At 34.4% G+C, this 10,238-nt stretch overlaps 1 non-coding gene across 1 annotated transcript; it reads right to left on the bottom strand.

Annotated features, from left to right (window-relative positions):
• Positions 1 to 334: 334 nt before the first annotated feature.
• Positions 335 to 498, bottom strand: LOC145271702 (U1 spliceosomal RNA). The gene has a single exon (XR_013866093.1). It is a non-coding gene; the product is annotated as a U1 spliceosomal RNA (small nuclear RNA).
• Positions 499 to 10,238: the final 9,740 nt, after the last annotated feature.

Raw genomic sequence — 10,238 nt, 5'->3', positions numbered from 1 at the left:
AGATAGATAGGTTCTGGAAAAAACGTTAGTGATATTTACATGCAGATCAGAAAAAATACACTTTCAGAAGTTGAAAGTGACAGCAAGTCGGATTTCTTATTCTTACGAGATTGATAGGTTCTGGAAAAAACGTTAGTGATATTTACATGCAGATCAGATAATATCTGGACGTTAGAAATGATGTGGATGATATCCTGGTCGAGAGAAACGGGCTGTTTTGTGGCGTGTATCGAAATAGGCGACTGGGAATAAAAAAAAGAGGATGTCCTTACACAAATCGATGGTTTTCTGCTCAAAAGAAGCGGGGGGGGGGTATCTGATTTTGATTGCATTATTGAGGTGAGCGCGTACGCAAACCCATCACTTAAAAATAGTGCACCCGAGTCATCCACATTTTGGACGATCTCAAAGATGAAACCAACCGCAGTGCAATGGAAGAGTTCCGCTCTGGTGGAACGACCATAATGATCACCGTTTAATCCTATGCAAGGTTAATATAGGTATTTATTTGCTTCCCCATGAAAGCAAATGTGAGACAAGGTCGGTCTTAATGACAAAAAAAAACAACATTTCCCTAAGACAAGGTAAGCATATTTTTTTGTTACCACAACTGTTTTTATATCACACTCTTATACTCACCACCAAATGGATATCAATACAATGCTAAAATACCTCCATATATTTTGGCAAAATTTTCATTCATCAATAACAACAATTCATTACAATATATTTACTATCATTTAAACTTACCAACATTTTCACTAAATTCTTCAATTCTGAAAGAAGCTTACGTTTTACCCTACTATGATTCAATGTCAAGGTCGTTTAGAGATGAACAACATAAATTCACAACAAACACAGATCCCGATGGTCTGCCTCACCAATTGTATTTGAGATTTTCTCTCATGTTGATACTGATTCTGATGAATATTCGGTTGCCGAGGGTTTCATCCCAAATCAATTCAAATGCGGAGGAAACCGGATAGGTATTGCAGGAAAGAATTAGATGATTACGGACCCATAACAGCTAAGCACAAAGCTAAAGATTCCGACCAAGTTTCTATCAAATCAGTTGCAGGTTGTTATCGGTGACTTCATCGAACTAAAGCAAAAGTATGGCGTGAATGACAAGCTTCTGGGATTGACTTTTACTCTTGATTTGAAATGGAACACGTACATCAAGTCTGTTGCCAAGTTAGCTGGAAAAATGGAATGGTAGGATCCTATTACCGCTCCAGAAGATATCTCACTGCTGATGCAATTCTCTATCTATATAAAAGCCAAGTACGTCCAAGGATGGAGTACTGCTGCGACATCTGGGCAGGAGCTGCTAAAAACAGCATATCCTGCCTTGACAGACTACAAAATAGACTTTGGGGATTATTGGGCATGTCCTTTTCTCTTCCCTGCAACTTCTCTCCCGCAGAAAGACGTTGCGAGCCTATTTTTTCTTTTATCGTTATTTCCACAACTGGTGCTCGTCTGAGCTCCAATCTCTGCCCCCCTCGCCAATCTTTCACGAAAAACACCAGTCTAGCTGAAACCACTGTTAATAATTTTCCCCACTCTTTATCTCTGCCTAAATCAAAACGTAGATTCCATGAACAAAGCTTCTTTCTTAGAAATGCACACCTGTGGAACTCTCTTCTGTTTGGTTGTTTCCCACCTGACTACAACTTGGAAGTCTTTAAGTCCAACATAAACAGATCCTGATAAAGCACCCCCTTAAGTAAGACATTTTATCAAATCTCCAATACTAACGATTACTACGATATTATCCCATTGATTACTGTACACACAATAACCCTTATCCCCAAGTGGCTTCTGGACTTTGATAAGTGGTGACAACCCTGTAAAAAAAAAGAATGGGAGATCGATTTAAAAGAACCATACCGTCTTAGAGAGATTCATGAAAGACGACACGGAAGCTGCGCTGATAAATTTAGATCAGTCCGAAGCTTTTGATTAGGTCAACCACTGGCATCTATTCTAGTAGCAACCAGATTCAAACAGGACTTTTACAAATGGATCTCCATATTGTACCGGGTGTCAATGGCAGCGGTATATGTAAACAGAAAGCATTCAAAATCCTTCGCCATCTCTCGGTTTGTGCGTCAGGGCTGCCCACTGTCTCCTCTGCTTTACGTCTTTGTGTTGGAGCTGCTATTTCACAATCTAATGCGTGATGTGGAAAGTCTGGTCCTGCCTGTGAAATTGCTCTACCGGCTGAGTTGAAAGCCAGGGTCTCTGCATTCGCTGATGACATAACCGTTTTTGTGTCATGATTCAAGGACATCGTTGGACAGTGCCAGTGGGTCTCATACATTATAAAAGAACCACAGGTCAAAATGAACCGCAGCAAGTCAACAGATTTGTGGTTGAGGGCCTGGAGGGGAACCGACACCCTTCCTGTTTCCTTCAGCTGGACGGACGGTCCGGTTTGGATCTGCGGCGTGTTGTTCAGACCAGGTTTCCAGCTAAAAAACGAATTGGTCTGAGGTAAAATAAAAAATCAAAGCCGCTATCGACTCGTGGGCTTGAAGAAAATTATCCTTTAAGGGTTGACTGGAGTCATGCGACACCTACATTTTTATGCTCATCCTTTAACGACTGACTGTACTTCCTCTACTTGCAAACTATCTAAAATCCCTATAGAGCGAGCTGTCCTTTTTTCTTTGGGGCAAGGGGAAACATTGGGTTCACATACCAGTCTATGTTCAGTATCCGTTTGAAGGAGGCTTGGGGCTGCCAAACTTGATGTGTCAATGAGATGCCGAGAGGCTGGCTTTTTTGACAGTGAAGTCTGCATGGGACGCTGTACTCGAGACCATTTTCCCAACCTCATCTTTTACCACATGGTCGAGGTACATCAAAAGCCATGGAGCAACATACAGATCTTGAGAGTGTAAAGTCACACAAAAGAAACTATCAGGGTTCAGAGACCTTTCACGACTTACAAGAAATGAACTCCAGAAGGAACGAGTGAAAGGAAGCCACCGATGACCTGCTCGTCAACATATGGAGAAGATCCGCTACCAGTCGAGCTTGGCGCCAAGTCCAAGTCATCTCAACAACTTCGAGTTTTCCTTGACCTAGAGGTTTCCTACATCATCCACGGCACTAAGCAACCATAGGGCAGGGAGAAACTAGTTGTGATTCTCGTGATCCTGGCCATAGAGAGGATGGTGATATAAACGTTGAGACATCATGAGGAGGATGAGATTGAATTTTTGCGGATCAGGACTTGACTTCTGTCTTCAAGTACAAGCTTAAGGTAAAGATCAGATGTGACAGGAAAAGATTACTTCCAGCAACCTGTGGTCGAACATAGACAAAACAAGTAAATCATGCATGGTCTCCCGTGAGTACACAGTGGACGAGACATAAAAATGACTAAGTTCAGCATCCACCAAATGGACGTCAAATCCTGGGGAAAATTGGCAAATGGCACAGTTTTATGCCTTAGCATATGTAAATTTTAGTTCTGTACCATGCAGAAAATAGCTTTTACTAAATCCATCATTTGCCCACCTCCCAAAAGTCCCCAAGGCCTTAACATATTTAAATTTGAGTTGAGCATCCTGCAAAACTGCTAAACAGACATAAACAGATAATTTTGGACAAATATGGTAAAATAGTCCCAAAAATAGAATGTGTTTATTAGCCCTAAAAGAACCACTGGAACACACCCAATAGTTATCGTGTATAGTATAGACAAACAAAAATAGAAATCAGTTTTGAGAAAGTTTTATAAAAATCAAAGGTCTCAATTTATTTAATAAGCACAAAAGTGTCAATTTTAGTCATGTTAACCTAAAAGGTAACCGTCGGGGGCAACCGGAGTTTTCTCGAAAAGCCGTTCTGTTATTTTTTAATCATATCATATGCTTAATGTTTGTGCAAAATTTAAAAAAAATTCCAAGGCGTGGATGTAAAGGCGAAGGGACAAGGGTGTTAGGGGACCAATAATGAGTCGGTGCAAAGGTAGAGGGCCAATTTGGAGTTTGTGTTTCCCGCCTGACCATGACCCACACAGTGTCAAATCTTGCCAGACTCTAGACTCCTAAAATGCCTAGATTAAGTTCTTAGCTAGCCGAGTTAATGGCCCTCTCCAGCCGTGATAAGAGACCTCAAAGAATCCCTCATCCACACTTTTCTTTTAAGTCCAGGGCCACTATAATAAGTGATCCTTCCTTCAAGCAACTTAATATACACTCCGACTCCCTTTTTCTTTCATCGCATCAAGAATTCAACCTGCTTGTAAAATTTGATGAAACTTTTTTTTATCTTTCAAAACTTTTTTTATCTTCCAAAACATTTTATCTTGGAAAGATAAAATGTTTTGTTAAATGAGTTTAAAATATAGCAATAATAAATAAATCAGGATATAATAAAATGGAAAATATTAACTTGATACCAATAAAATGTATTGTTTAATGATTTTCAAGTATAACAATTATAAAGAAATCAATATATAATGAAATGGAAAATATTAACTTGATACCAATAAAAAGTATTGTTTAATGATTTTCAAGTATAGCAATTATTAATAAATCAATATATAATAAAATGGAAAATATTAACTTGATACCAATAAAAAGTATTGTTTAATGATTTTCAAGTATAGCAATTATTAATAAATCAATATATAATAAAATGGAAAATATTAACTTGATACCAATAAAAAGTATTGTTTAATGATTTTCAAGTATAACAATTATAAATAAATCAATATATAATAAAATGGAAAATATTAACTTGATACCAATAAAAAGTATTGTTTAATGATTTTCAAGTATAGCAATTATAAATAAATCAATATATAATAAAATTGTAAATATTAATCTGATACAAATAAAATGTATTGTTTAATTATTTTCATTGTTGAAAGTTCTCAGTAAGCACTGTGATTGAGAATCCTTGGATTTGACGTTCTCAGTAACATTTCCATTTTTAAACTTTTTATGTACTGCCCCATGCTTATTATGATGACATGTTTATTTTACAGTGAGACATAGACTTTATTATTTTCATGCTACACACATACTTTGAACAAATATGGTTTTTGTCATCTGTTATTTTTTAACGCATTATTCACGAAAAATTATTAAAATAGTGGATGGATTTGTTTATTTTACACATTGCATGAAATCAAAATGTTCAATCTTGGAACAAATATTTAATTTTTGAATGTTTTTTAAAGTTTAGATATTGTCAATTTTAAGACGTGTATCTGTATTCACAGCAGGTCTTCCATAAATTTTATTTATGAATTTTTATAGATTTTATTAGTCCATTTGCTCTTAAAACAATCGTTGTAATGTTTATATCTTTTTAGATTTTGTCGTTTTTAACAATTTTATACTTCCTCTTGTTGTATTTTATGCTTCGCTGTTGTAATGTTTATATCTTTTTAGATTTTGTCGTTTTTAACAATTTTATACTTCCTCTTGTTGTATTTTATGCTTCGCTGTTGTAATGTTTATATCTTTTTAGATTTTGTCGTTTTTAACAATTTTATACTTCCTCTTGTTGTATTTTATGCTTCGCTGTTGTAATATTTATATCTTTTTAGATTTTGTCGTTTTTAACAATTTGATACTTCCTCTTGTTGTATTTTATGCTTCGCTGTTGTAATGTTTATATCTTTTTAGATTTTGTCGTTTTTAACAATTTTATACTTCCTCTTGTTGTATTTTATGCTTCGCTGTTGTGTGCTCATGACAATATTCATTAAGAATACTTTCACCAACCATTGTATTATATTCTCTGCTTTCATTTGTTTTATAGTTTAATCACACACGAGTCTTTTTATTGTGTTCTATGTGATACTAATAAACTAAAATTTATCTTCTGAATAAATGCAAATTGTTACACTAAAACGATACACATATTTCGCAAGAATATTCAACAACTTGTGTGTCTCTCTTTCATTAATTAATAAAAAAAGAATATGCACACATTGTTCACGTAATTGACTTTTTCGCTTTGCACTTATGTGGCATTTTCTGGGTGTGAGTTCTCATATATTTCACTAAATTTGATTTCTGAGAACAAGAATATCTAGACAAGCTGCAAGCATATGATTTTTTTACTTTTTTTATTTTACATTTGTTAGTTTGTAGAGATCAAGGGGCTTCTTCCTTGGGATAACACATGATTCTATTATAGTTTAAATTTACATCCGAGGGCTCTTTTAATCGCATATGTATAACTAAAGTTGATTTATTCGAAAAAGAGTATTAACCCACTTCACAAGAATATGGGTTTCCCCTTTTTTGTTTTATTTTACTTCAGTCGAAGTTCTCAGAAATCAAGGGGCCCACAACCTGGGGCTAACACTTGAACTCTATATGAGATACATAGATATTCGATCGTACAATGTAAGTTCTTTATCTCTCAAATATATATGAGATACATAGATAATCCAGTGTTGCATTAATGTTCTTTATCTCTCAAGCACTGAGTTAGTAAAGAAATTTAGAACATAATTTTCCTCTCCCCAATTAACCATTTTTATACGTTGTAGTATAGCTTTCATGTTGGTCTCATGGTCTTACTGGATTCCAGGACAAGAATTTTTCTAATCTGGTGAAGTATCCAGCTTCGTGCTATTACTTGAGGAAATATCACTTGGAGAAGGTGCACCACTCCTCGGAAAAACTGTGGGGTAGCCGTAGTGAGATCTTTCCCTAGTGTGAGTTCGCATATGTATATGTTTTGTATGTATATATGTTTTGATTTTTGAGAACAAGAATATCCACACACAGGAGTGTGGTTTTTCCCTTTTATGTTTTATTTTACTTCAGTCGAAGTTCTCAGAAACTAAGGGGCCCACAACCTGGGGCTAACACTTGAAGTCTATATGAGATACATAGATATTCGATCGTACAATGTAAGTTCTTTATCTCTCAAATACTGAGTAAGTAAAGTTTTCCCCAGTGTGAGTTCGCATATGTTTCACTAAAGTTGATGTTTGAGCACAAGAATATCCACACACTTTACAAGAATGTGACTTTCCCCTTTCCTTCCTTTTCTCTCCAGTGTGAGTTCTCATGTGTGTCACTAAACATGATTTTTGAGAACAAGAATATCCACACACTCGACAAGTATATGGCTTTTCCCCAGTGTGAGTTCTCATGTGTGTCACTAAATGTGCTTTTTGAGAATAAGAATATCCACACACTTCACAAAAATGTGGCTTTTCCCCAGTGTGGGTTCTCATATGTTTAACTAAATTTGATTTTTCAGAACTAGAATATCCACAAACTGTACAGGAATGCGGTTTTTTCCCAGTGTGAGTTCGCATATGTTTCACTAAAGTTGATGTTTGAGCACAAGAATATCCCCACACTTTACAAGAATGTGACTTTCCCCTTTCCTTCCTTTTCTCTCCAGTGTGAGTTCTCATGTGTGTTACTAAACATGATTTTTGAGAACAAGAATATCCACACACTCGACAAGAATATGGCTTTTCCCCAGTGTGAGTTCTCATGTGTGCCACTAAATGTGCTTTTTGAGAATAAGAATATCCACACACTTCACAAAAATGTGGCTTTTCCCCAGTGTGGGTTCTCATATGTTGAACTAAATTTGATTTTTCAGAACTAGAATATCCACAAACTGTACAGGAATGCGTTTTTTTCCCAGTGTGAGTTCTCATATGCTTCACTAAGTTTGATTTTTCAAAACAAGAATATTCACACACATTACAAGAATGTGGCTTTTCCCCAGTGTGAGTTCTCATATGTCTCACTAGATGTGATTTTCGAGAAAAAGAGTATCCACACACTTTACAATAATGTGGCTTTTCCCCAGTGTGAGTTCTCATGTGTGTCACTAAATGTGCTTTTTGAGAACAAGAATAGCCACACACTTCACAAGAATGCGTTTTCATGTTGCTTACCAAAGTTAATTTTCTGAGTCTAAACTATAACTGTTATCTATTGTTACTTTTGTAAGAGATTTTTTGTGTTAGACTTTCTTGTACTTTAAAAAAAACACACTGTATTTTAAACATATTTTTCTGCAATTCAATCTCTTCATTATTTCACAGTAATGTGCGGATTTTAACAGAATTTCAAAGGATTTGTTAAATAATATCCAGTAAAATAAATGTTTTCAATGATGTTACTGCAGTCTTCCACATAAATCAATACTTTTCCATGTAATAATGTTTTAAGAAAATCATCCAATAGATACGTTCAAGCATGAACATCTGTAAATTAAAGAAAAATAAATAAATCAGTAGTTTTAGTATATCAGAATTCTGTTTGTTTATTGTTGTCAAGTTAATTTTATTCAAAACACATAGTAAAATAACGGGATATTTTATATCAGCTAAGAAGCTGTTGCTACAGACATTTATTACGATATGATATATCTTGGAGAAAATGTTATCTAGTACTTTTTATAATTTTTATATTTGTACGGAAACATGCGCTCTCACAAACAATATATATATATTATTTTTTTTATTTATATTTGTGGGAAAAGAAAAAACAATCATACAATCAAATGATAAATACACAAGCACACACGCATATTATTTTTCCAGAGTAAAAAAAACCTTAAAAGTAAAAATGATTTAATTTCCACAGGGTTGCTGATAACTCGCAATTTTAACCTGTTCTTCGCATTTTCTGTTATGATCAACTGGTGATATGAATGCATGCTAAACAATCAAATTTCAAAATGTTACACAACAACATGTTACACAACAACAAATGCATGTTACACAGCAACAAACTAACAATCATGGTATTGCAAACAACAGCGATTTAGAGATGAAAAGAATAATTAATGTTCCAAAAACACAAGTAATTAATCATTCAAAATGATAATACCGGAAAACTAAACACGTTATAAGAACCAGTAAGCAACTCTAAACTCTACAACATTCTGAAGGATTGTTTCTAGTAACCGCCAACTCTCATTTCGCCATTCACAAGGTAAGCAGTTGAAAATATATGCATATATACACATATATATATATATATATATATATATATATATATAGATATACATATGTATATATGATGATGATTGCAAGTGAAAGTCCATGAGCCGAAAATGACTTTAGCAAAATTCACATGCTCGAATAGACATGACACTGAAGACGGTCAGTGGTATAAATACATATATATATACATGCACGCATACATACACATACACACATATATATAATCCACATATATGCATACATACATACACATTACATAATATGCATACATACACATACTTATACATACATAAACATACACAAGACGGTCATTGGCTTACAAATATATAAACACAAATATACATATATACACATACACACATACACATCTGTAAACATACACACATATATACATACACACTGCATAATAAACATACATATACAAACACACATATATATACACATAAATACACATATATACAAATTCATGAACACATATACATATACGTACACATATGCACATATATATACATACACTTACCTACATATACATACACGTATACATATACATACATATGCACTCATACACATATACATACACGTACATACATATGCACTCATACACATATACATACATGCACATACACATATATATGCATGCATACACATACACACATCTACATACATACATACATGCATAAATACACACACACATATATACACATACACACATGCATATGCATACAAACATATATACACACATACGTATATGCATACATATACACATAGATATGCACACATATACATACACATGTACATAAACATACATATACCTATATATACATATATACAGAGATACATGTAATGATGGTAGATCAATTATTACATGCTTCCAGCATTTCAGGCCTACATGTGTCACTACTTTTCCATCGCAATAGGACCATTTTTTATAGACAAATGCCTGAGGGAGTATCTATACAAGATGGTGTTACAGAGGTTTAGCTTTGTACGACAGCTAAATCTCTCTTTCAGTTCAAAATGTTGACATCCAGCAACAAGCTTAGTGTGTTATAGATTATTGTATTATTGGTGTGTGTAGGTAAAAGAAGATGTCTGTTTATGAGAGAAAGGTCTGGTGTGTATGATTTTTTATTATTATTTATTCTGGAAAATATTTGTGTGGCTTTTCTCTTAGCATTCAATATGAAAAGCCACACAAATATTTTCCAGAATAAATAATAATAAAAAATCATACACACCAGACCTTTGTACGGCAGCTAAATCTCTCTTTCAGTTC

The sequence above is a fragment of the Euprymna scolopes genome, chromosome 46, assembly GCF_053919585.1.
Source record: "Euprymna scolopes isolate OS-2025 chromosome 46, ASM5391958v1, whole genome shotgun sequence".
Lineage (NCBI taxonomy): Eukaryota > Metazoa > Mollusca > Cephalopoda > Sepiida > Sepiolidae > Euprymna > Euprymna scolopes.
The sequence above is the reverse complement of the archived record's forward strand: the minus strand, read 5'-3'. Positions and strand labels throughout refer to the sequence as shown.